The sequence below is a fragment of the Mesoplodon bidens genome (genome assembly GCF_964165515.1).
Source record: "Mesoplodon bidens genome assembly, chromosome: 3".
NCBI lineage: Eukaryota > Metazoa > Chordata > Mammalia > Artiodactyla > Ziphiidae > Mesoplodon > Mesoplodon bidens.
The window spans coordinates 82,794,654-82,819,838 of NC_138178.1; the positions used below are offsets into that span (position 1 = coordinate 82,794,654).

A 25,185-nucleotide genomic window follows, 5' to 3' on the forward strand; every position below is an offset into this window, starting at 1 on the left:
ACTGGGCCTGATCCTCTGAGAAAGTGCTGGAATGCACACGGTAGGAGCTGTTGCTGCTGCTGCCTGTGGGCACCTGTGCCGCCCTTCCTGAGTCGCTGGCTGCCTCCCCGGAGTCCAGGCCTGCTGTCATCCTATGAGAGGCCCCTCGGTCCAGCCGGCCGCGTGGTGTAATGCGAAGAACGTGGGCAGAGCTGCCTCAGTTCCCAGCTCTGCGCTCCCAAGCTCCCTGTCCCTCCCCAAGAGACAACCAAAGAGAGGAAAGTCCTGCGGGGTTGCCAAGCGCTTTGCCTTGCTTAGTGAACTTGGAAGTGCCCAGATTTCTAAGGAGTCTTGCAGCCCTGGCAATAGATGCCTCCCCAGAAGCCAGCAAACACTGGTCCCTGCTCTCTGCCGCCTGCCCTTGGCTGTCACGGCAGCTGCAGCGTCCCGACACCCCCAGCGGGGCTGGGAGAGTGGTTCCCACGGCCTCCCTCCTCCGCCGCTCTGCTCCCATTGTGCTTGGGTCTGAGCCAGGGACAGGCTCCATGTGGGAGACAGAGGCCAGAGGAGGGAGGAGGTGCCACCCTTTGTTCCAGAAGAAGTGCAGAGGCACAAAGCGTGCAGGGCTCCACAAGGACCGACCATCCGTCCAGTGGGGCGTGGGGTGTCTGCCTGTTCTTGAGGGAGAAGGTGCCCCAGATAAAAGGGGCCGCTCCTGTCTGAGGACCTCCCACCGGAAGGAAAAACAGGTTGTAGCAGCCATGTGCCCAGGAAGGGAGTCCTGCTAACCAATGCAGCAGGACAGAAACCTGAGTCACAAATGCCGGGAAGAGGTTGGTGTAAGGCCAACTGGCCCGAGGCAGGGGAACGCAATCAGATTCACAGGTTGCATCAGACCGAAACTCTCCGGACCACCCAGTTCCAGAAACTGACCTGGGGACTCTCCACCCGGCCCAGCCTTCCCGCCGTTCGAGGGGCAGGACCAACGGCACTAGATATTGCCACGATACCCGAAGAGACCACCAAATAAGGAATAATACCCTGCGCCCTCCCAGATTCACCACACCCCTTTCCCTTCTTGCCCTATAAAATCTTGCCCAACCCTCGCCTGGGTGCGACTTCTCTGGCCCCTTTCTCTCGGACCAGTGAACCTCGCCCGGGAGCGCTCCCTAATAAAGCTCACTTGAAACTTTCCTCTGTTTCGCGATGCCGTTTGTTAAGATCCGACCTTACATTTGGTGCCGAAACCCGGGAGGGGTACCAAGCCCCGGGTTACCGCGAGGGCCGCTCCTCCCCTCCCCCAGGAGACAACCAGGGAACCTCTACTCATCCACCCGATCCGACAGAAAACGGGTAAGTCCCCCTCCCTTGTTCCCTCCGAACCCCAGAGTCCCTACCCACCGGACTCCCTGTCCCTAATCGCGGCCACGTCAGGGACTCCTCTGTCCTCTGGGCCTCGGGCAACTGTGGAAACGTCCTAATCGCCTGACTGCTCTCCGACCCGCCGGGCCTCGGGTGATTGTGGAGACGTCCCAATAGCCTGACCACCCTCCGACCTGCCGTGAATTGGAGACTGGGACCAGGGACGCCTCTCTCCCTCTCCATTCACTCAGGGACAGACTGGGGGTCATGGGAACCTCACAATCAAAACCAGATTCTAAGATGCCCCTGGGGTGTCTCCTAGCTAATTTTACAGCCCTCGGTTTCTCCCAAGATCTCCGTCGCCGACGGCTTATTTTCTATTCCACTGTGGCCTGGCCACAATATCCTCTAGACAGTCAATCCAAATGGCCTCCTGAAGGGACTTTCGATTTTAACATCCTCCGTGATCTAGATAATTACTGCCACAGGACGGGCAAATGGTCCGAGGTCCCCTATGTTCAGGTCTTCTGGTATTTACGCTCCCGCCCTTCCCTCTGCGTCGATTGTTCCACTTCCCAGGTCCTTCTTGCCAGACAGACAGCTCCTACATCCAAGCCCCTAATTTCCTTTAACGATGACCCCTCTCCACTAGCCGACCCACCCGAGTCTCTCGCCTCTCCCCCCTCCAGAGCTCCTCTCCAACCTCCACTCAACCCTGAAGCGGTCCCTCCTCCTCCCGAACCCGCTCCGGCCCATCCAACCGCTCCCCCGCCTCCCTCAATGGTTTCTCCTCCCACGCCCCTTGCCTCGCCAATTAGTGCACATACACGCTCTCACGAGTCCCAAAATCAAAATCTCCTCTGCCCTCTGAGGGAGGTAGCAGGAGCGGAAGGATTAGTTAGAGTTCATGTTCCCTTTTCCCTCCAAGATCTCTCTCAAATAGAAAAGCGATTAGGCTCCTTTTCTGCCGACTCTTCCCTCTATATCAAAGAATTTCGCTACCTCTCTCAAGCTTACGATCTAACCTGGCACGATATCTTTGTGATCCTATCTTCTACTCTGACCTCTGACGAGAGGGAAAGAATAAACTGCTGCCCGAAACCATGCAGATCAGGTTCACCTTACTGACAACTCCATACCTGTCGGAGCGACTGCCATTCCTGGCACCGATCCAGGCTGGACTTACCAGGATGGCCAAGATGGCCATTGTAAATGCGACATCATGATCCAATGCCTCCTGGCTGGCATGCAGGCTGCCGCTCATAAGGTAGTCAATTTTGAAAAACTAAAAGACACGACGGCAGGGGCAGCGGTCCTAGCCACCCATTTTATCACCCAATCAGCCCCGGACATCCAAAAGAAATTTAAACTGGCAGAAGACGGCCCTCAAACCCCTATTCGAGATCTGGTAAAGATGGCCTTTAAAGTCTACAATGGCCGTGAGGATTTGGCAGAATCCAGCCAACAGGCTCGGATGCACCAGAAGGTGGCCCTCCAAACCCAAGCTCTTGTAGCCGCCCTAAGGCCGGCCATCTCCCATGGATCACAGCATCCATGGGGTCCGCAAAAGGCAACCCCGCCAAGGGCCTGCTTCAAATGCGGAAAAGAAGGCCACTGGGCTCGCCAATGTCCCAGTCCCTGACCTCCTTCTAAGCCCTGTCCCAGCTGTGGGCTAACGGGCCACTGGAAGAGTAACTGCCCTACGACTGGCCCTCCCTCAGCGTCTCCACGCGGGGGGGCAGGCCGACGCAACGGCATTACCATTCGAACTGCTGGGATTGGCTGACGAGTGACGGCGCCCGGACTCGAAGACCCTCATCACCCTCGCCGAGCCCAGGGTAACGCTACAGGTAGCGGGTAAGTCCATCTCATTTCTGGTGGACACGGGGGCTACCTATTCGGTCCTGCCTACTTATTCCGGGCCAGTTTCTCCTTCCCAGGTCTCGGTCATGGGTATTGATGGCAAACCATTCTTCCCACTCCAGACCGGTCCACTCCCATGTCATATTGAAGGACTCCCTTTTACTCATTCCTTCTTAGTCATACCATCCTGCCCAGTTCCCTTGCTAGGCCGAGATGTCCTTTTCCACTTAGGGGCCTCCCTCCAGCTGGTTAGACTTGACCCTAAGGTCCCCTCCTCCCAACTCCTGCTTCCTCTTCTCGGCCTGTCTTTAGAACCCTCCCCCTCCTATCCCCCTCTTCCAATCACACCGAACCCAATCAATCCTCAAGTCTGGGATACTTCTAAGCCCATAATAGCAACACACCATTCCCCCGTCCTCATCCGCCTAAAGGACCCCTCCAAATTTCCATCAAAGCCCCGATTTCCCATCTCTGAGACTCACCTTAGGGGCCTACAACCTATTATCACCAGACTCCTAAACCAGGGACTCCTTATCCCCACTGACTCTCCCTGCAACACCCCCATCCTGCCTGTCCGCAAGGTCTCTGGGGATTATCACCTGGTCCAGGACCTCCGACTAATCAATGAGGCCATAATTCCTCTCCACCCAGTAGTACCAAACCCATACACCTTGCTCTCCCATATCCCCCCATCCACAACCCACTTTACGGTTCTGGATCTCAAAGATGCCTTTTTCACTATCCCCCTACATCCCGACTCCTATTTCCTCTTCGCCTTTACCTGGATGGATCCGGATACTCATACTTCCAGTCAGCTCACCTGAACAGTTCTTCCCCATGGCTTCCGCGACAGTCCTCACCTCTTCGGTCAGGCGCTGGCACGGGACCTCACTTCCTGCTCCCTTACCCCCAGCACACTCCTTCAATATGTAGATGACCTCCTCCTTTGTAGCCCATCTCTCAGCCTCTCAAGACAACATACTGCCGATCTCCTCAATTACCTTGGCTCTTGCGGTTATCGGGTCTCCCCAGCCAAGGCTCAGTTATCTGTATCTTCTGTAACCTACCTGGGGCTCCACCTTACCCCTACCACAAAAGGTGTAACAGCCGATCGCACCCAGGTTATCCGTGAACTCCAGCCTCTGGAAACAGCGGAACAAATTCTCTCCTTTTTGGGCCTTATAGGATTTTTCCGACACTGGATCCCTAACTTTGCTCTCCTCTCTAAACCCTTATATCTAGCCGCTAAAGAAACCCCTCAAGGACCCCTCACCTCTCCTTCCGCCGTTCGACAGGCCTTTCCTCACCCTCCGTAACGCTCTGATATCTTCTCCTCCCCTTTCTCTGCCCAACCCAAACCGACCGTTTCACCTTCTTGTGGATGAACGGGCCGGAATAGCCACTGGACTCCTTGCCCAACCTGTAGGGCCTTCCTACCGCCCCGTGGCTTACCTCTCCAAACAGCTAGACCCAACCATTCGGGGATGGCAACCATGCCTTGGGGCCCTAGCAGCAGCAGCCGAACTGACCAAACAAACACTACAGATACTCAACCACACAGGAATAGGTAACATCTCCGACTGCTTTCTATGTGCCTATCTTGGCCGGCCACCCTTGGCTGCTGTCCCACTCGACCAGCCCTTCAATTCTACTTCCTACACCTCCCCAAACCCACCTTTTTCCCCGTTAAAAGTCCCCATATTTCTTGATTCAAAAAACCTCACCATCTGTTACGGCAGTCGCCCAAATCTAGCTGATACTGGGTTTCTTTGCAACTCATCCCTCACGGTAAACACATCAATTGAAGCACCACCAGGCATGTTTTTGTGGTGCAGTGGTTCCCTCACAAAAGAGATCAATTCTTCCTCCCCCTTCCCATGTATCCCCGTTACTCTCGTCCCACAACTCACACTGTATAGCCAAGCCGAATTTTCCTTGCTAATCACGCCGCCCTTTACCCGACGGAAAAGAACCATCTTTCTTCCTCTAGTCGCAGGCACTCTCTCGCCTCCTCCCTGGTCGCTGCAGGCCTCGTGGGGCGAGAGCTCTAACACATAGTGTTTCAACATCCCGCGACTTAGAACATAAACTCCAGCTAGCCATTGAAGCCTCCGCCGCCTCCATCTCCTCTCTCCAGCGCCAAATCGCCTCCATAGCCCGAGTCGCTCTCCAGAATCGACGAGCCCTGGATCTCCTGACGGCCGACAAAGGAGGTACCTGCCTCTTCCTACAGGAGGAACGCTGCTACTACATCAATGAAACAGGACTCGGCGAAGACAACGTAAACGCCCTCCATCGCTTAAGAGAAGAGCTCCAACGCAAACACCAACAGTCCGCCTCCCCAGTTCCCAATTAGTGGCGATCCACCCTCTATACCTGGCTAACACCAGTCTTAGGCCCCTTAATTCTCATCTGCATCTTGCTCATGTTTGCCCCCTGTTTTCTTAGGTTCCTTCGCAGGCGCATGGAGGAAGTCTCTCGGGTGGCCACAAACCAAATGCTCCTCGGTCCTTACACCTTGCTTCCTACAGAACCCCCCACTGGTCTCCCCTAAGCCTCGGACCTCTGGTCTCCCGACTCCCCTTTCGATGCCCCCATTCAGCATGAAGTAGCCAGAGATCAGAACGCTGCCCCATTACACCAAAGATGTCGGGATGTAAGGCCAACTGGCCCGAGGCAGGGGGATGCAATCAGATTCACAGGTTGCATCAGACCGAAACTCCGGACCACCCAGTTCCAGGAACTGACCTGGAGACATTCCAGACCACCCAGTTCCAGGAACTGACCTGGGGACTTTCCACCCGGCCCAGCCTTCCCGCCTTTCGAGGGGCGGGACTAGCGGTCCCAAGACTGATGTAACCGGCACCAGATATTGCCAGGATACCCGAAGAGACCACCAAATAAGGAATACCCTGCGCCCTCCCAGATTCACCACACCCCTTTCCCTTCTTGCCCTATAAAATCTTGCCCAACCCTCGCCCGGGTGCGACTTCTCTGGCCCCTTTCTCTCGGACCAGTGAACCTCGCCTGATCCGACCTTACAGTAATCACTCACACAGCTGTAAATAGTCCTACTGAAGTTTGGGCTGCGCTTCCCTCCAGGCGCCTTGGTGAGACTTTCTTCCTGGGAAATGGGATCTGGACCCTTGGGATGGAGGTGGGAGGGGAGGGGGAGCCAGGAGGGCCTCTGGGGGATTGGCTGGCAGAGCTCAGGGGGCATGAGGGGAGTGAGCTCCTTAGACCAGCTGAGAACCGGGCCTGCTTTTCTCCCCCTCCCTTGTCAGCACATCCCTTGAGGGCCCTGAACTTCCCACCCCACCCCCAGCAGCTTTAGAGTTGAAGCTGGGCCGTTGCCTGGACAACCCCGGTTCCCAGCCTTGCCTGGTCTCTGCATCCAAAGGACAAAGGAGCGGGACGCTGGTCACCTGAAACAATGCTCCCTCCACCCGCAGGAGGAGCTGGAGACCAGCCCCGGCTGGGGTCCCGCTCCGTTGAGGGGGCAGTGGACAAAGGCTGGGGGGCCATGGGGTGAGTGAAAGAACGGGCGCAGACTTCGGATCAGAGTCTGGGCTCAACGTCCAGTCCAGCCATCTAATGGCCAAGTGACCTTGGACAAGTTATTGAACCTGTCTATCCCTGTTTTCCTCTTTCATTTGGTAACCAGGGTATCTAGCTTGCAGATTTGCTGTGACAATTCGGTGAGATGCTGAATGTTGGTCCCCAGCACATGATTCTTAATTCCTGAGCCTGTTACCCACAGCTGCAGCAGGAGCCTGTCACAGCAGCAGTGCCGGAATCCCATACCTGGCCTCTGTCTCTGTACCAGGAGGTGAGCGCCCAGAGGAAGAAACGACCTTCCCCATCGCCTGGCAGTGGCGCCCAGCCCAGGGCATGGCTCGGAGCTCCTTGTCTCTGGGCTTCTGGTTTGGGATACTTGTCCCCCTTCCCTCACTTTGCTCAGGTGAACTGTCACTTCCTAGAGGAAGCCTTCCCTGACCGCCAGGGCAAGCCCAATCCCTCCCTCCTGTCTGCCCTTAGCATCTGGAACCCTCCGGCCTACACAGAACACGTGACACCTGGAACCACCGGCCTTTGGCTAGTGTCCCCTCCCCCTAGCTTCCAGACCAGAAAGCAAGGCTGAGCCCGAAGTCCACGCCCCACACACCCTCATTCCAAGACCGCAGCGCTGGGACTGGACAGGCAGGATTGTCCCAGGGCCTGGAAGAGGCAGGGAACACTGCTCTGCCAGCAGGACCAAGGTGGCAGGTGGCCCTCAGCTCCAGCTAACTCCAAGAAGGCTCTCCCCATGGGTGGCCTCTGGTTGAACCGTACAGAGTCCTGCTGCCAGGGCTGGGATGGCCGTCAGCCCCTGCCCCTACAAAGCAGCTGAGCCTCACCCCCATCAGGCCTTGCAGCCAAAAGTGGGCCAGGCCATTCTGCCCAATCTGGGACCAGGAAGCCCGGGGGGGAGGGGGTCTCTCACCCTCTCCCACTGGAGATGAGAGCATCTCCGAGAAAGGCGGGCTGGGAGAGCCAAAGCAGCCGGGTCTGGAAATAGAACCACTCAAGTTCATACCCTGGTGCCCCACTCCTGTGTGCCCTGGACCAACATGCTTAACCTCTCTGAGTATAGTTTCCTCCTCTGTAAAATGGGGATGATGGCACCTACCCCCATACTGTTACTGTAAAAAAAATAATAATAATTACGTGTCCTTTCTTTTTGCTTGGCAGGAAGAGACAAGATAAAGGCCTGGATCTTGGGACTGTGCAGACATGTGGGCCTGCAGGTGTGAGCATTTACTGTGACTTCAGGGCTCCCCCAAGCTTTCAGATTTTTCTGGGTCAAAGAAAGTTTGCCAGTGTCTTGTCTTCTTCTTGGAATGACTTTCCCATGGAAGTCCTAAGAGCGAGGGGCTCCCACTGGCTGGAAACCCATAGGTCTCATATCCATGATGCCTTTGAACCTGACCGCCTAAAGGGCGTCTGAGTCTCCCATTTGTGGATGATCACACCAAGGCTCATGGAGTTAGGTGATCGGCCCAGCCAGAGCCAGCAGCAGGCCCATGCCTGCCCACATGCAGAAACAAGATTTGCCCTTAGACCAGTGTTCCTCAAAGGACACTTTAGATCCCTGCATTTGAACTATCTAGGCTGCTTGTTAGAAATGCATCTCCCTGGGCCCAACCCCAGATTTAATTAGTCAGATTCTCCTGGGAGGAGGCTAGGAAACTCACAGCTTTCACTAACTCCCTGGGGAGTTTTACGCATACCACAGTTCAAGAGACCCTGGGTGCACCCAATACTCCCACCCCGGCGAGTTGGGGGGTGGGGTGGAAAGGAAGAAGGAGAGAGCTCCAGTATCCCACCCCTCAGAGCAGTGAGGTCCTTTCCACTCTGCAAACAGAAGTTCCCTCCATCAATCCCGTTCTTGTTCTGCAGATAATGCTCCACGAACATTCTGGCTGTTTACAAACCTGTTGACAAAGTCTGGGAGCAGTTGCATGATTCTGAGCAAGGTACAGAAGGGAGTGGCATGATACATTTAAAGTGATGAAAGGGAAGAACCTACAACCAACATTACTCTACCCGGCAAGGATCTCATTCAGATTCAATGGAGAAATCAAAAGCTTTACAGAGAAGCAAAAGCTAAGAGAATTCAGCACCACCAAACCAGCTCTACAACAAATGCTAAAGGAACTTCTCTAAGTGGAAAACACAAGAGAAAAAAGGACCTACAAAAACAAACCCATAACAATTAAGAAAATGGTAATAGGAACACACATATCGATAATTACCTTAAACATGAATAGATTAAATGTCCCAACCCAAAGACACAGGCTTGCTGAATGGATACAAAAACAAGACCCATATATCTGCTGTCTACAAGAGACCCACTTCAGACCTAGGGACACATACAGACTGAAAGTGAGGGAATGGAAAAAGATAGTCCATGCAAATTGAAATCAAATAAGGCTGGAGTAGCAATACTCATATCAGATAAAATAGACTTTAAAATAAAGAATATTACAAGAGACAAGGAAGGACAGTACATAATGATCAAGGGATCAATCCAAGAAGAAGATATAACAATAATAATATATATATGCACCCAACATAGGAGCACCTCAATACACAAAGCAACTGCTAACAGCTATAAATGCGAAAATCGACAGTAACACAAGAATAGTGGAGGATTTTTAACACCTCACTTACACCAATGGACAGATCATCCAGACAGAAAATTAATAAGGACACACAAGCTTTAAATAACACAATAGACCAGATAGATTTAATTGATATTTATAGGACATTCCATCCACAAACAGCAGATTACACTTCTTCTCAAGTGCACATGGAACATTCTCCAGGATAGATCACATCTTGGGTCACAAATCAAGCCTCAGTAAATTTAAGAAAATTGAAATCATATCAAGCATCGTTTCTGACCACAACGCTATGAGATTAGAAATCAATTGCAGGGAAAAAAATGTAAAAAACACAAACACATGGAGGCTAAACAATATGTTACTAAATAACCAAGAGATCATTGAAGAAATCAAAAAATACCTAGAAACAAATGACAATAAAAATGTGATGATCCGAAACCTATGGGATACAGCAAAAGCAGTTCTAAGAGGGAAGTTTATAGCAATACAATCCTACCTCAAGAAACAAGAAAAATCTCAAATAAACAATCTAACCTTACACCTAAAGGAACTAGAGAAAGAAGAGCAAACAAAACCCAAAGTTAGTAGAAGGAAAGAAATCATAAAGATCAGAGGGCTTCCCTGGTGGCACAGTGGTTGAGAGTCCACCTGCCGATGCAGGGGACACAGATTTGTGCCCAGGTCCGGGAAGATCCCACATGCCGCGGAGCAGCTGGGCCCGTGAGCCATGGCTGCTGAGCCTGCGCGTCTGGAGCCTGTGCTCCGCGATGGGAGAGGCCACAACAGTGAGAGGCCACGTACGGCAAAAAAAAAAAAAAAAAAAAGATCAGAGCAGAAATAAATGAAATAGAAATGAAGAAAACAATAACAAAGATCAATAAAACTAAAACCTGGTTCTTTGAGAAGATAAACAAAATTGATTAACCATTAGCCAGACTCATCAAGGAAAAAAAAAGACTCAAATCAACAGAATTAGAAATGAAAAAGGTGAAGTGGGCTTCCCTGGTGGCGCAGTGGATGAGAGTCTGCCTGCCGATGCAGGGGGCACGGGTTCGAGCCCCGGTCTGGGAAGATCCCACATGCCGCGGAGCGACTAGGCCCGTGAGCCACAACTACTGAGCCTGCGCGTCTGGAGCTTGTGCTCCGCAACAAGAGAGGCCGTGACAGTGAGAGGCCTGCGCACAGCGATGAAGAGTGGCCCCCGCTTGCCACAACTAGAGAAAGCCCTCGCACAGAAATGAAGACCCAACACAGCCAAAAATAAATAAATAAATAAATGAAATTTAAAAAAAAAAAAAAGGTGAAGTAACAACAGACACTGCAGAAATACAAAGCATCATAATAGACTAGTACAAGCAACTCTATGCCAATAAAATGGACAACCTGGAGGAAATGGACAAATTCTTAGAAAGGTATAACCTTCCAAGACTGAACCAGGAAGAAATAGAAAATATGAACAGACCAATCACAAGTAATGAAATTGAAACTGTAATTAAAAACATCCAATAGGGCTTCCCTGGTTGCGCAGTGCTTGAGAGTCTGCCTGCCAATGCAGGAGACACGGGTTCGTGCCCCGGTCCGGGAAGATCCCACATGCCGTGGAGCGGCTGGGCCGGTGAACCATGGCCGCTGAGCCGGTGTGTCTGGAGCCTGTGCTCCACAACAGGAGAGGCCACAACAGTGGGAGGCCCGTGTACCGCAAAAAAAAAAAAAAAAAAAAAAAAAAATCATCCAACAAACAAAAGTCCAGGATGAGATGGCTTCACAGGTGAATTCTATCAAACATTTAGAGAAGAGCTAACACCCATCCTTCCCAAACTCTGCCAAAAAATTGCAGAGTAAGGAACACTCCCAAACTCATTCTACGAGGACACCCATCACCCTGGTATCAAAACCAGACAGAGATACTATAAAAAAATGAAAATTACAGACCAATATCACTGATGAATATAGGTGCAAAAATCCTCAACAAAATACTAGCAAACAGAATCCAACAACACTTTAAAAGGATCATACACCATGATCAAGTGGGATTTATTCCAGGGATGCAAGGATTCTTCAATATACACAAATCAATCAATGTGATACACCATATTAACAAATTGAAGAATAAAAACCATATGATCATCTCAGTAGATGCAAGAAAAGATTTTGACAAAATTCAACACCCATTTATGTTAAAAATTCTCCAGAAAGTGAGCATCGAGGAAACCTACCTCGACATAATGAAGGCCATATACAACAAACCCACAGCAAACCTCATTCTCAATGGTGAGAAACTGAAAGCATTTCCTCTAAGATCAGGAACAAGACAAGGATGTCCACTCTCACCACTATTATTCAACATAGTTTTGGAAGTCCTAGCCATGGCAGTCAGGGAAGAAAAAGAAATAAAAGGAACACAAATTGGAAAAGAAGTAAAACTGTCACTGTTCACAGATGACATGATACTATACATAGAGAAACCTAAAGATGCCACCAGAAAACTTCTAGAGCTAATCAATGAATTTGGTAAATTTGCAGGATACAAAATTAATGCACAGAAATCTCTTGCATTCCTACACACTAACAATGAAAGATCAGAAAGAGAAATTAAGGAAATAATCCCATTCACCATTGCAACAAAAAGAATAAAATACCTAGGAATAAACCTACCTAAGGAGGTAAAAGACCAGTACTCAGAAAACTATAAGACACTGATGAAAGAAATCAAAGATGACACAAACAGATGGAGAGATATACCATGTTCTTGGATTGGAAAAATCAATATTGTGAAAATGACTATACTACTCAGAGCAGTCTACAGATTCAGTGCAATCCCTATCAAATTACCAGTTGTATTTTTTACAGAGCTAGAACAAAAAATCTCAAAATTTGTAAGGAGACATAAAAGACCCCAAATAACCAAAGCCGTCTTGAGGGAAAAAAATGGAGCTGGAGGAATCAGACTCCCTGACTTCAGACTATACTACCAAGCTACGGTAATCAAGACAATATGGTACTGACACACCAACAAAAATATAGATCAATGGAACAGGATAGAAATCACAGAGGTAAATCCACACACTTATGGTCAACTAATCTATGACAAAGGAGGCAAGGATATACAATGGAGAAAAGATAGTCTCTTCAATAAGTGGTGCTGGGAAAACTGGACAGCTACATGTAAAAGAATGAAATTAGAACACTCCTTAACACCATACACAAAAATAAACTCAAAATGGATTTGAGACCTAAATGTAAGACCGGACACTATAAAACTCTTAGAGGAAAACATAGGAAGAACACTCTTTGACATAAATCACAGCAAGAGATTTTTTGATCCACCTCCTAGAGTAATGGAAATAAAAACAAAAATAAACAAATGGGACCTAATGAAACTTCAAAGCTTTTGCACAGCAAAGGAAACTATAAACAAGACGAAAAGACAACCCTCAGAATGGGAGAAAATATTTGCAAATGAATCAACAAAGGATTAATCTCCAAAATACATAAACAGCTCATGCAGCTCAATATTAAAAAAACAAACAAACAATCAAAAATGGGCAGAAGACCTAAGTACACATTTCTCCAAAGAAGACATACAGACAGCCAAGAAGCACATGTAAGCTGCTCAACATCACTAATTATTAGAGAAATGCAAATCACAACTTCAGTGAGGTATCACCTCACAGCGGTTAGAATGGGCATCATCAGAAAATCTACCAACAACAAATGCTGGAGAGGGTGTGGAGAAAGGGAGCCCTCTTGCACTATTGGTGGGAATGTAAATTGATACAGCCACTATGGAGAACAGTATAGAGGTTCCTTAAAAAACTAAAAATAGAACTACCTTACGACCCAGCAATCCCACTACTGGGCATATACCCAGAGAAAACCATAATTCAAAAAGATACATGCACATCAGTGTTCATTGCAGCACTATTTACAATAGCCAGGTCATGGAAGCAACCTAAATGCCCATTGACAGACAAATGGATAAAGAAGATGTGGTACATATATACAATGGAATATTATTCAACCTTAAGAAGGAACTAAAATGGGTCATTTGTAGAGACGTGGATGGATCTAGAGACTGTCATACAGAATGAAGTAAGTCAGAGAAAAACAAATGTCATATATTAATGCATATATGTAGAGTCTAGAAAAATGGTACAGATGAACTGGTTTGCAAGGCAGAAACAGAGACACAGATGTAGAGAACAAACATATGGACACCAAGGGGGGAAAGTGGCAGGAGCGGGTGGTGGCAGTGGGATGAATTGGGAGATTGGGATTGACATATATACACTAATATGTATAGAAAGGATAAGTAATAAGAACCTGCTGTATAATAAATAAATAAATAAAGATGCCAATATTCCCCAAATTAATCTACAGATTCACACAATCCGTATCAAAAGCCCAGATGGTTCCTTGCAGAAATTGACAAGCTGATTCTAAACTTCATATGGGAATTCAAAAGACCCAGAGTAGCTAAAACAATCTTGAAAAAGAAGAGCAAAGTTGGAAGACTCACACTTCCCAATTTCAAAACTCACTACAAAGCTATGGTAATCAAGAGAGGGTATTACTGGCTTAAGGATAGACATGGAGATCTGTCCTCATGCCAGAAGAATAGAATTGAGAGTCCAAAAATACACTCTCACATTTATGGTCAATTGATGTTTGACAAGAGTGCCAGAACTTTTCAATGTGGAAAGAACAGTCTTTTCAATAAATCATACTGGGACAACTGGTTACGTACATGAAGAGAATGAATTTAGACCCCCCCACTTCCTCACACCACACATAACAACTAACTCAGAATTAATGCTAGACCTACTGTAAGAGCTAAGAATAAAACATGGGATCAAATCTTTGTGACTTTGGTTTAGGCAAAGCCTTCTTAGTTGTGAAACCAAAAGCACAAATGACAAAAGAAAAAGTACATAAACTGGGCTTCATCAGATTTTAAAACTTTTGTGCCTCATAAGATACCATCAAGAAAGTGAAAAGACAACACACAGAATGGGTGACAATATTTGCAAATCATTAATCTGACACGGGAATTTTATCTAGAATATATAAAGGACAGTTACAACTCAATAATAAAAAGACAACCAAATTTGACAATGGGCAAAGCATCTGAATAGACATTTCTCCAAAAAAGATATATAAATAGCCAATAAGCATGTGAAAAGATGCTCAACATCATTAGTTATCAGAGAAATGCACATCAAAACCATACACAAAAAAATGAGATATCAATTCACACTCACTAGGAAGGCTATAATAATAAAAAAAAAACAGATAAGTGTTGAGGAGGATGTAGAGAAATTAGAACACTCATGCACTGCTCCTGGGAATATAAAGTGATGCAGCTGCTTTGGAAAATGTTCTGACAATTTCTCAAGTGGTTAATCATTGTATACTGATACTTGCTACAAGGATAAACCTTGAAAACATCATGCAAAGTCAGAGAAGCCAGTCACAAAGGACTCCATTTATTATTTTGTATTATTCCATTTATACAAAATGTCCAGAATAGGCAAATGCTTGGAGACAGAGTAGATCAGTGATTGCCCAGGACTGGTGGAGGGGAAGGGGGGGTGACTACTCACGGGCATGGAGTTTCTTTTGGGGGGAATGAAAATGTTCTAAAATAGACTCTGATGATGGTTGCATAACTCTGTGAATATACCAACAGCCATTGAATTGTACCCTTGGTGTGGGTGAATTGTACAGTATGTGAATTCTATCTCAATAAAATATATATATTAACAAGGAGGCAGGAGGAAAGTTTCGTCAGTGATGGATATATCACGACAGTGATGGTGATGATTTCACAGATGTATCCATATCTCAAAATTTATAACATTGTACAATTTAAATACATGAAATTTATTGTATATCTATTATACCCGATAAAGCTGTTTCTAAAAATCACCTACAGTGAGCATCTAGAAATAAGCACAATTCACATTATGATATATCCTTCCAATCTCTTTTCTATGAACACACACTTTATTTTACAAAATGGGGTAACCCTGCTTTTTTTCCCACTTGGTACTATATCCTGAGCATCTTTCCAAGTCATTAAATACTTATTAAATATTTAATGGCCACATAGCCTTTTATGTTCAATGATGCAGTAAATTTATTCCAAACAGCGGAATCTCAGATGATCCTTCTGAGCCTTTCTGGCTGCAGGGGCCCCTCTTCTGCCCCAGCTGGGACAGGCTTCCAAGCCCCCATCCTCCGCTGGTCCTGGCCTGGCCTCTCTGGAAGGGACCTTCAGAACCAGCGCTCTGCCTGGGTGGGGAACCTGTGGGAAGCCCTTCATTCCTCACATTCCTGCCTCTCACTGCCCTGGTAGCCCCAGGTGCTGAGAAGGGCCAGCTTTGGGAATGGGCTCAATGCCAGTGCCTCTTCCTCCACATCCAGGCCTCAGCCCCACGTGGGCCCAGAGGCAGAGAGGAATTCATCTGAGCCCTGTCCTAGCACAGGGCAGGCCCAGACAGTGATCAGCAGGCTTTTGGGGTCACGTGTCCTCCCGAAAATAATTGCAAAACAATCTTGCATTTTTAAGTTGATCTCTAAAATGGTGTCACAAGTTTAATAGTTACAAAATATAAAATTTGGGACACAGTATTTACGTGCTTTAAATAGATTTAGGGCTGAAGATTTAAGCTGTTTGCTTCATAGAAAATGTCCACCATGTAACCTAATTAGCAAAGCCAATCCTAACTGGCAAACTGGCCAATTCGGAATTTGTTTCTACCAGAAAATATTTGATTTTGTTTTTTAAAGTTAAATAAAAATTGTTAACCTACATCCCAGTGACAATACTCTCTCTTTTTTTTTTTTTTTGCGGTACGCAGGCCTCTCACTGTTGTGGCCTCTCCCGTTGTGGAGCACAGGCTCCGGACGCACAGGCTCAGCGGCCATGGCTCACAGGCCCAGCCGCTCCGCGGCATGTGGGATCTTCCAGGACCGGGGCACGAACCCGTGTCCCCTGCATCGGCAGGTGGACTCTCAACCACTGCGCCACCAGGGAAGCCCAACACTCTCATTTCTGAATTATGATTCAAGCCAAGAATTGTATAGAGAGGTAGATAGATAGGGAGGTTACTAGGACAGATGGATGGATGGATGGATGGATGGACGTGTGGACAGACAGACACACAAAGATGGGGAACCCAGCCATGCTTTTGTCAGTTGAATTCCAAAGGCACGGGCTTCTTTCATAAACTTGAGCTTTGCTGTCAACCTCGTCCTCAGTGCCGGCTGTTTTTAACGCATCCCTTGGAGGCTCTGGCAGTTTTTGTACTCTGGGCCATGCAGCATAATGAGTTTCAGGAGGAGGGAGAGTCGTGTCTTTCTTTTGTGGAATGAAAGGACGATGGAGGCAGGGAGGTGTGAAAGGAGGAACAGGGGAAAAGCGTCTGCCCCAAAGCTTCCCTGGGGTTGGGGACCAGCCACTTCTCCTGACGGGGCTTCCGGCTGTTTCCCCATCACCACCAGAGTTGGGAGCCCCAGCTTTTACCTGGACAGAGAGGCCCCCCGAATTGCTCGCCCTGACACCAGCTCACACTGCGTGACCCGCGAGGTCTTCTGGGAGAAGACCCCTGAGGGGCGGCCGGGCCCCTCGATGCTGGGTGTGCGCTGTGCACAGTATGGACCCAAACACTCTTCTCTCAGTGCCAGACGGAGGCCTGGGCCTGAAGGGGACAGGGCTGCCGGCAACACAGGGCATCCCTCTTCTTGGAGGTAATCAGTCTTCCATGGAGAAAAGTTTCAGAATCAGGAGCCAGAGCAAGTTTCTTAAGACTCTGCACACTTTCCAAGCAGGAGCTGAGGTCCTGTGATTGCAGTAACTGTTGGCTCATGAAACGAAAATCCGGGCCGTGGCAGGAGGGGGAAGCAGGTGTGCCAAGAAGAGGGAGATCATGGCCTCTGTACTCAGCCTCCCAGTTGGCTTGGGGCTTCCTGGCAGCCAGGGCTCAAAGGGAAACATGTATTTCTAATGGAGTTTCCTTTGACCCACCACCCCCCAAATTCTGGAATGCTTTCTCCTTTCTAATAATGGTTTTCCCTAATACATACACAAAAATTACTCAGTTGGAACCTTACATGGGGCAGAGGATGTGGACATTGTTGAAGGAAATCTGTAACCTCTTTATCTTCCTGAGGAGTAAAGGGACCTTCTGGAGGAGGGTCACCACATACAAGGCGGGCTGTGACCTGGGCTCCAGCTGACCTGACTCCCAGTGTGTCCCCCCTACCCTGTGCTGTGCACCCTGAGGGCTCAGCCAGTGGGGACAACACACACTGTCTGGGAGGCCTGACCGGTACCCTGGAGCACAGCTCAGACTCCCGCTGAGTCTGAGGGGCCAGAGGCAGCCAGGACGGCGTGACCCACCCGGAACATCGCCCAGAGCATCAGTGTGCAGCCTGGAGAGCAGAGGGGCGGCTGGAGCCTCAGCCGGCCCGTCTTCAAGTCATGACTTCCCAGCCGAACTCAGCAGCCCGGGCTTTGGGGTATCGTTTCTTCTCTTGTGTTAAAATCTCATGTCTCTCCCTGAGAAGCAGGGAGCTGGAGCGCAGAAGAGACAAGACCCTCATAGGAGCGTGGAGATGTGACCCAGAGCGCCAGCATCCCCTCTGTGAAGCCGACACAGGTAGGGCTGTCTGAAAGTTATTACAAAGCTGAAATGAGCTACCGTGTGGCAAAGAAGCTGTCCAGTCTCAGAGCCTGCCTCCCCCTCAGTGCTGGTGTCTGGATGAGTCTTGCGGGTGGGGACTCCTCTCCTGGTTCCTCACCACGGCGGGACTGCTTGGGCGGGACCACCCTGGGTGTTACAGGTGAAGCAGTGACAAGTCTACCTGCAAACTACTTTAGAGCCACGGGGGCCTGGCTGTGGGTGGAGATGTGATGTGAGCACGTGGGTGGGGCCTGTCACCCACAGGGAGGGCTGGACCCTAGGGGGATGGGAACCCACTGGAGCCAGTGCCTGGCTTGGGGTTGGTGCCCCATACATCAGATGAATTAGCTGATTGTACAGTGCAGGGGTGTCTGGAAGCTTCTTCTGGGATCCCACAGCAAGGCTCCTCCTCCCCCTTAGCCGCAGAAGGGCCAGGAAAATGGTCCAGTCTTACCCAATTCAACTCAACAAACCAGTTACTGAGCGCCTGCCTGCAGGGACTGCCCCCTGGGCGTGTTCAGACTAGAGTGTGTGTAATTAACCCCGTGAAGGGCTGACCAGCCCTCTTTACAGATGCAGGATCTGAAAGGCAGTGAGGTTGCCCGATGGCGCACTGCTGATATGTAGAGTCTGAAAGAGCCGCTGCTCCCCTTCTCTGCTGTGAACCCAGGGCCCTGACGTCCAGCTGCAGTGCCCAGTTCAGCCCCAGGCCCAGAGCAAGTCTCCCGCAGCTCAGGGGGCGGGGAAGGCCAGGGGACACCAGAGGGGCCACGGGAAGAGTGAAACTGTCCAGGTCTCTATGGGACTTTACCACATCCTGGGAACCCTCAGTTCCAGGCAAACCAGGACAGCTGGTCGCCCTGGACATGGGCACAAACTCCCCAGGCTCTCTTAACGAAATCCCAAATTCTCTCTGAGGAAATCCCATCCAGGCCCACACACTCGGTGCCGTGGCTCCCCATTCCCACGCAGGTACTGGCCACTGTTGCTTTGCTCTGCTCAGCTTTCTTCTGAAGGCAACCCCTGGCCTCTGTAGTCCACCTGAAAAAAAATGCCCTAAACTAGACAGGGCAGAGATACCTGGAGCTCCAGGTGACAAGCAATCTCCCTTGGATGGCTGGAGGGCCCGAGGTCTGTGTCCCAAGGGCATCCTAAGTTCCCCTCAGAGCTTGAGGCTGAGAGGGCCCTCCTCACCCCCAATCTCCCCCGACCCAACTCGTTTTTTAAGGAAAGAAAATACACATGTTCTTATTTAAAGCCCTTTAATTATCCTTCCAGGTAGGTGAAAGGATCCTTTATTTTACAGATGATATAAAGTCTCAGACAATATCTTGCCCAAGGCGAGGCTGTTGAGGGGAGCGATGCCAGATTTCAATCTGGATCCAGTTGGCTTTGAAGCTGGAGTCTCTTCTGGTGCAGACCCTGCCCTTTCACCTCAAAGCCTGTGTCTTCTCCATTAAAACTACACGGCACTCTGACCTCCAAAACCACTCTGGAGTATAATATGGCCCAAAGCATTGACAGGAGAAGGAAAAAGTGATGTGTGCAAAAATGTTCATGGTGATTGAACTGATAACCACTAACCTAGAAACCACATGTAAGAATCGGCCACATGGGCACATGCAGGGGGACAGACTGAGCTGTGGTGGGATCTGGGCACAAGGAAAGGGCATCACGCTTGGCCAACAGGAACCACAGGGAAAGGATCGTGATGGCCCAGCTTTGCTGAGTGTTTCCTGAGGGCCGGGCACTGTCTTAGGACTTTGAGTGTCTAACACTCATTTGTGTTCAGTTCTCCTAAGGACCCAGTGACATGGCCACTCATGACGTTTTCTATTTTTACACATGTGGCAGTTGAAGCACAGGGGCCTTAAGTGTCTGGTCCAAGGCCAGAGTGTGTGAGAGCCACGGGGTCCTGTCTGTATGGAGCAGCAGGCCGCGGAGACACACAAAAGCCAAACAGTATGAAAGCTGGTCCTGCAGAGGGTTATCCCAGGGCCTGGCGTCAGATGGACATGTATCTAGAGGAGGTGAATAGCACGTGGTGTGAACTAGTTCCCCTCCTCCGTTTAGATCTTTTACAATCATTTCTTACAAAGGTGGCGGGGGATCCCTGGCTTGGGTGAGCAACTGGAGGCCAGGTGAGTGGATACAGAAGGATGGTGGGCCACAGGGATGCAGCACGATCCCACCTGCAGGCTCTGCCCTGGCCGTCTGGGGGAGGAGCTTGTGGCTCTGGCTGGTCCTCATGTCCTCGATCTGGGAAATGCGATCCTGGGCTCCCAGCAGTCACAGCTGGCACTTCTCTGACCCAGGGTCCAGGACTGGCCTCCCGTGGTCAAGGAGGATAAGGCTGGAAGGAAACCCAGGAGCGGCTCTTGCGGCCATGGCCTGGGAGCACAGAGGGTCCGGAGGGGAAGGCTCAGTGTGTGAGCACAGCTCTGGGACCCCTGGATGGAGTGGCTGGCGCTTGGGCACATAACCTGAAGTCTGGCTGGGGCCCCTGCAGCAGTGCCACACGAGCCGGCGGGGAAGAGAGTGACCCCCGCAGCCAGTGAGGGTGGCCCACCCCAGTGCCTGCCCAGTCCCACCCATTAGGGTCCTGGAATGGACCTGAGGCTGGGCAGACCCTGCCCCTCCTGCACCAGGACGCCAGGGGGGCAGGAGGGTTGCTGGGGCCTGGGCTGAGGGCCCTGCAGAGGCTGTAGCTGCTGGACATCCCTCAGTGAGCTGGGGTTGTGGGCTCTTGTCCAGATGGGACCCTCTAGCTCTGTGCGGGACTCTGTGCCCCTCGGCTCACCCTGGGTCAGGGCTTTCTAACGTTTTCCGTGCTCTGACCCTTCTGTGGACTGCTCGGGGGGAATGTTTTTAAATACATAAAATACAACACCCAGACCAGCAAAGGAAGCTTGTAGTATGAGTTTGCCTGGGCTGCCATAACAAAGTACCCCAGATGGGGTAGCTTAAACAGCAGGAACCTAGCATCTCACAGCTCTGGAGGCTGCAGGCCCAAGATCAAGGTGTCAGCAGGACCCACTGTCTTCACACCAGGGCAGGGTCTGTCCAGGTCTCTCCTGTCTGCTTACAGTTCCTTGGCTTGTGGTGGCATAACTCTAGTCTTCACATGCATTGCCGTGTGCATGTCTGTGTCCAAACTTCCCCTCCACCTAAGGACACCAGTTATAACAGATTAGGGGCCAGTGTGAGCTCGTCTTAACTAATTACATCGGCAAGGACCCTGTCTCCAAAGAAGGTCACATTCTGAGGAACTGGGGGTTACGTCATCAACATATGAATTGGGGGACACAATTCAACCCATAACACCTAAAATATACTAAAAAAAAATGTTATATTAATAGTAATATCCGTGCTCCTTTATTAACACATTAAGTAAGGCGATCTAGTGGCTGGTCTAAGAATCACTGTAATTTGAAGATGGTAATGAGTGTATGTAGTATTTCAAGATATCTATGACTGTAGTGTCATATGAAAATATCCAGAGACACCAACCTGGGGACTGCTGATACCGGTGGAGTGGTTGCCTACTTCCTAGTTGAAGAAAATGCTAAATGTCAGAGCTTCCTGAAAATAAGGGTGTAATTCTTTCCCATCCAAGTGCATGGGCCCCTGAATTTGATCCCGAACCCCAGTTTAAGAAGGCCTTAGGTCTCTCCAGGCTTCATCTTGATGGCTAATAAGGCAGAGCCCAAGCCCTAGGCACCAACAAGGCAAGTGAACATCCGTGCTGAAGAGTCTCCCCAACCTGCCTGGCTTTGGCAGGGCCACTCCAGCAGGTGCCGTGGGCCCGGGACTAGAGGTCAGGTGGCTGGCTCTGGCCCGGCTGCTGGAGGGGCAGGAAGGCAGCAGGAGATTGGCCCCCATCAAGAAGTCCACCTGTGTGTTTCAAGAATGTTCCCCCTCCAGGGACTTCCCTGGTGGTGCAGTGGTTAAGAATCTGCCTTCCAATGCAGGGGACGTGAGTTCAATCCCCGGTCAGGGAACTAAGATCCCACATGCTGCAGGGCAACTAAGCCCATGCGCCACAACTAGAGAGCCCGCGTGCTGCAACTAAGACCTGACGCAGCCAAAAAAAAAAAAAAAAAAAAAAAAAAAAGAATGTTCCCCCTCCTGAAGGAGAGAGGCCGGTGGGTGGAGCCATCGGGGCTGGGGGGCTGGGACAGGATGGAGTTTGCAAGTTTCTTGCTGTGCGAAATACCCACCGAGACGAACCAAAGGTCTTTCCAAGCTGCGCTTATTAAAGACAATCGCTGCTTAAAAGGCTCCTTTTTTTTCCCTTTAAAGTCTTTATTGAATTTGTTACAATATTGCTTCTATTTTTGGTTTCTTTGGCCCCGAGGCATGTGGGATCCTATCTTCCCGACCAGGGATTGGACCCACACTCCCTGCACTGGAAGGCAAAGTTTCAACCACTGGACCACCAGGGAAGTCCCAAAAGGCTCCTTCTATAATGGAAAAGAATCGAAAAAATATATAGATATATACATATATATATGTATAACTGAATCACTTTGCGGTACACCTGAAACTAACACAATATTAGAAGTTAACTATACTTCAATTAAAAAAAAAAAAGCTCCTTCTTTCCCCACTATGATTTACAGGCTTGGGTGTACCAGGAAGCATGTCCAGTACTTTCACCCTAAACATCTTTGCTGTAAGAATTTTTACCATATAACTAATTGGCCATAAGGCAATTTTGCTGTAAAAGATAAAATAATGAAAAATAAGAGAGGAATATTAAAAAGAACATAATAAAATATGAGAAATGAATAACAAAATTAAAAACGTTGTGAAATACAAAATATTTGAATACATTTAAAATGTGTGTAGATTCATGGCAATACTGCACAAAAAACTGATTTTATTTTATGAGTTGTATCTAAGCCCTGGTCTTCCAAGTCATAGTATTTTATATATATATTTTTTGCTTATTCATCTGATTTGTTGACATCACACTTCTTTTTCACTAAAATTTCTTCCTTCATTAAGAAAGTATGTTTTCCAAGTACTAAGAGCATATTCATAGCTGAGCTCTGTATTGTGTTGTGAAAGCCTCTTTCACTGCTCTTTTGTTTTTGGCATTTTTGTCATATGTCTGCTGATAGACGTTCCAAAGTTCTACGGGAAATGTGGGTTCAACTCTGGGCCTTCAAATCACCGAAGGATTTATGAACTGATATGTTATCATTTCCTAGTATAGCAGGCAGTGTGGCTTTACACTTTGTTATTTCACACTTCCAGTAAGTTTCATCACCGTATTTCCTATCACGTCCATATACATAATGGTTATCATCCACTATTTTAAGACCCCTGCATCTACCCGTCACTGTATAGGCTATTATGAAAATGCTAAATGCCAGAGGTTCCTTAGGATTACATAAATCCTAAGATTTATGTAATATGTAATGTAAATGGGAGTATTGTGTTAATGGAGAAATGAAACCAAACTGTCAACCAGTTATTTTATCTTTTACAGCAAAATTGCTTTATGGCCAATTAGTTAGGCAGTGAAAATGCTTGGGACAAAGATGTCGATGGCAAAGATTCTTACGGAGAAAGTGCCCAGAACCGCCAGGAAGGCCCTTTGGACCAGGGAGGGCTGGCTGAAGAGCAGTTAGGGGAGGAAGTCAGTGCCCCTCCTCGCCCTGGGAGGAGGAGTGTTTAGTGCTTTACAGAACGTGACCATTGTTAAACCTCTATCAGAGAATCAAATGGTTTATCCAAGCCTGCACACAGATGAGAGAGCTGGGACCCAAACCCAGCGGGCCTAGCCCCAGAGACCATGTTCTGCCCACTGCAGCCTGGTGCCTTCTACCAGTGTGAGCCTGTGGTGAGCAGCTTTAACCTCTTGGCCTGTTTCCTCACCAGCAGGAAGAGGACAAAGATGACCACCTCCCAGGGGGTCACTGTGAGGATTAAAGGAGGCAGTTATGCAAAGCACTGGTCAGGGGGCAGCAGAGTTGCAGCTGACAAATGTTAGTATGCACGCAAGGGCCAGGCTCTTGAAGTGGCCTGATAGCTGGGCACTCATGTCTCGCTTCCCCAGCTCAGAGAAGGGGGGAGCAGGTCGGTGTAGGCAGGTTCCACTCCACACCAGGTGGAAAGATGGAGAGGCTGCTATTGTCTCTCGATAGCCTCCCTCCCCTTTGCTCAGCAATAGAGGTTTACTGACACTTCCCAGCCTCCCTTGGGAGTGTGCAGAAGTTATGTGTCCTTAAAGAGGCTTGCTAGTCATGTCATCTTCTTCCCTTCCCTCTGGCTGGAATGCAGATGAGATGACAGGGGCTAGGTGGCCATGTTGGGCTAGGAGGTGGAAGCCTGCATGGAAGCTGGCAGAGCCACAAGATAGACGGAGGCTGCAGCCAACCCTATGCAGCCACTCCAGCCTTGGCTTGTTTACGCTCACGTCACGGCTGCATAAACGAGAAATACACCCTTACTTCCTGTCTGGACTGTTTCTATAGCAGCCTAACCAGAGGCTGAACTCAAGTGACCAGATCTCAGGCCTGGGAGGAGGTGGTGCTTGCCTTGGCTGTTCTCACCACTGCAGCAGGAGTGGACAGTGTGATGTAGCTGGGGTGTCCCTCCCAGGGATGGGCCTGGGGGCTGTGAAGGGCATCTCTGCTCTTGGCTCTTCTACCAGCACCATACTTTTGAGATCCACTCATTCATTCAGGTGATGATCAATTTTATGAGAAATGTGCTGTAATACCCCTACTTCAGCACCTGAAGCATTTCTTCACAGTGTTAAAGCCCAGTTTCGGCTCTGGGGGCCTGCACACTGCTGAGGTATAGAGCAGAGGTGCCCTCACCCAACTACCGGGCTGCCCACCGAGGGGCCCCTTGAGATCAGATCACAGACACTGCCCAGTGGCGTGTCTTGCCTGTGCCTACAATTTTTTTTTAATTGAAGTATAGTTGATTTACAATGTGGTGTTAGTTTCAGGTATACAGCAAAGTGATTCAGCTATGTATGTATATATATATATATTTCAGATTATTTTCCATTATGTTACTACAAGATATTGAATATAGTTCCCAGTGCTATACAGTAAATCACTGTTGCTCATCTATTTTATGCATAGTAGTTTGTATATGTTAATCCC

The 25,185-nt window shown here is 49.1% G+C and overlaps 1 protein-coding gene across 1 annotated transcript in view; it reads right to left on the reverse strand.

Moving 5' to 3' along the window:
* Window positions 1-25,185, reverse strand: part of KLHL25 (kelch like family member 25) — a 103,507-nt gene that overhangs the window by 16,904 nt on the left and 61,418 nt on the right. The gene's annotated exons all lie outside the window — the stretch shown is intronic.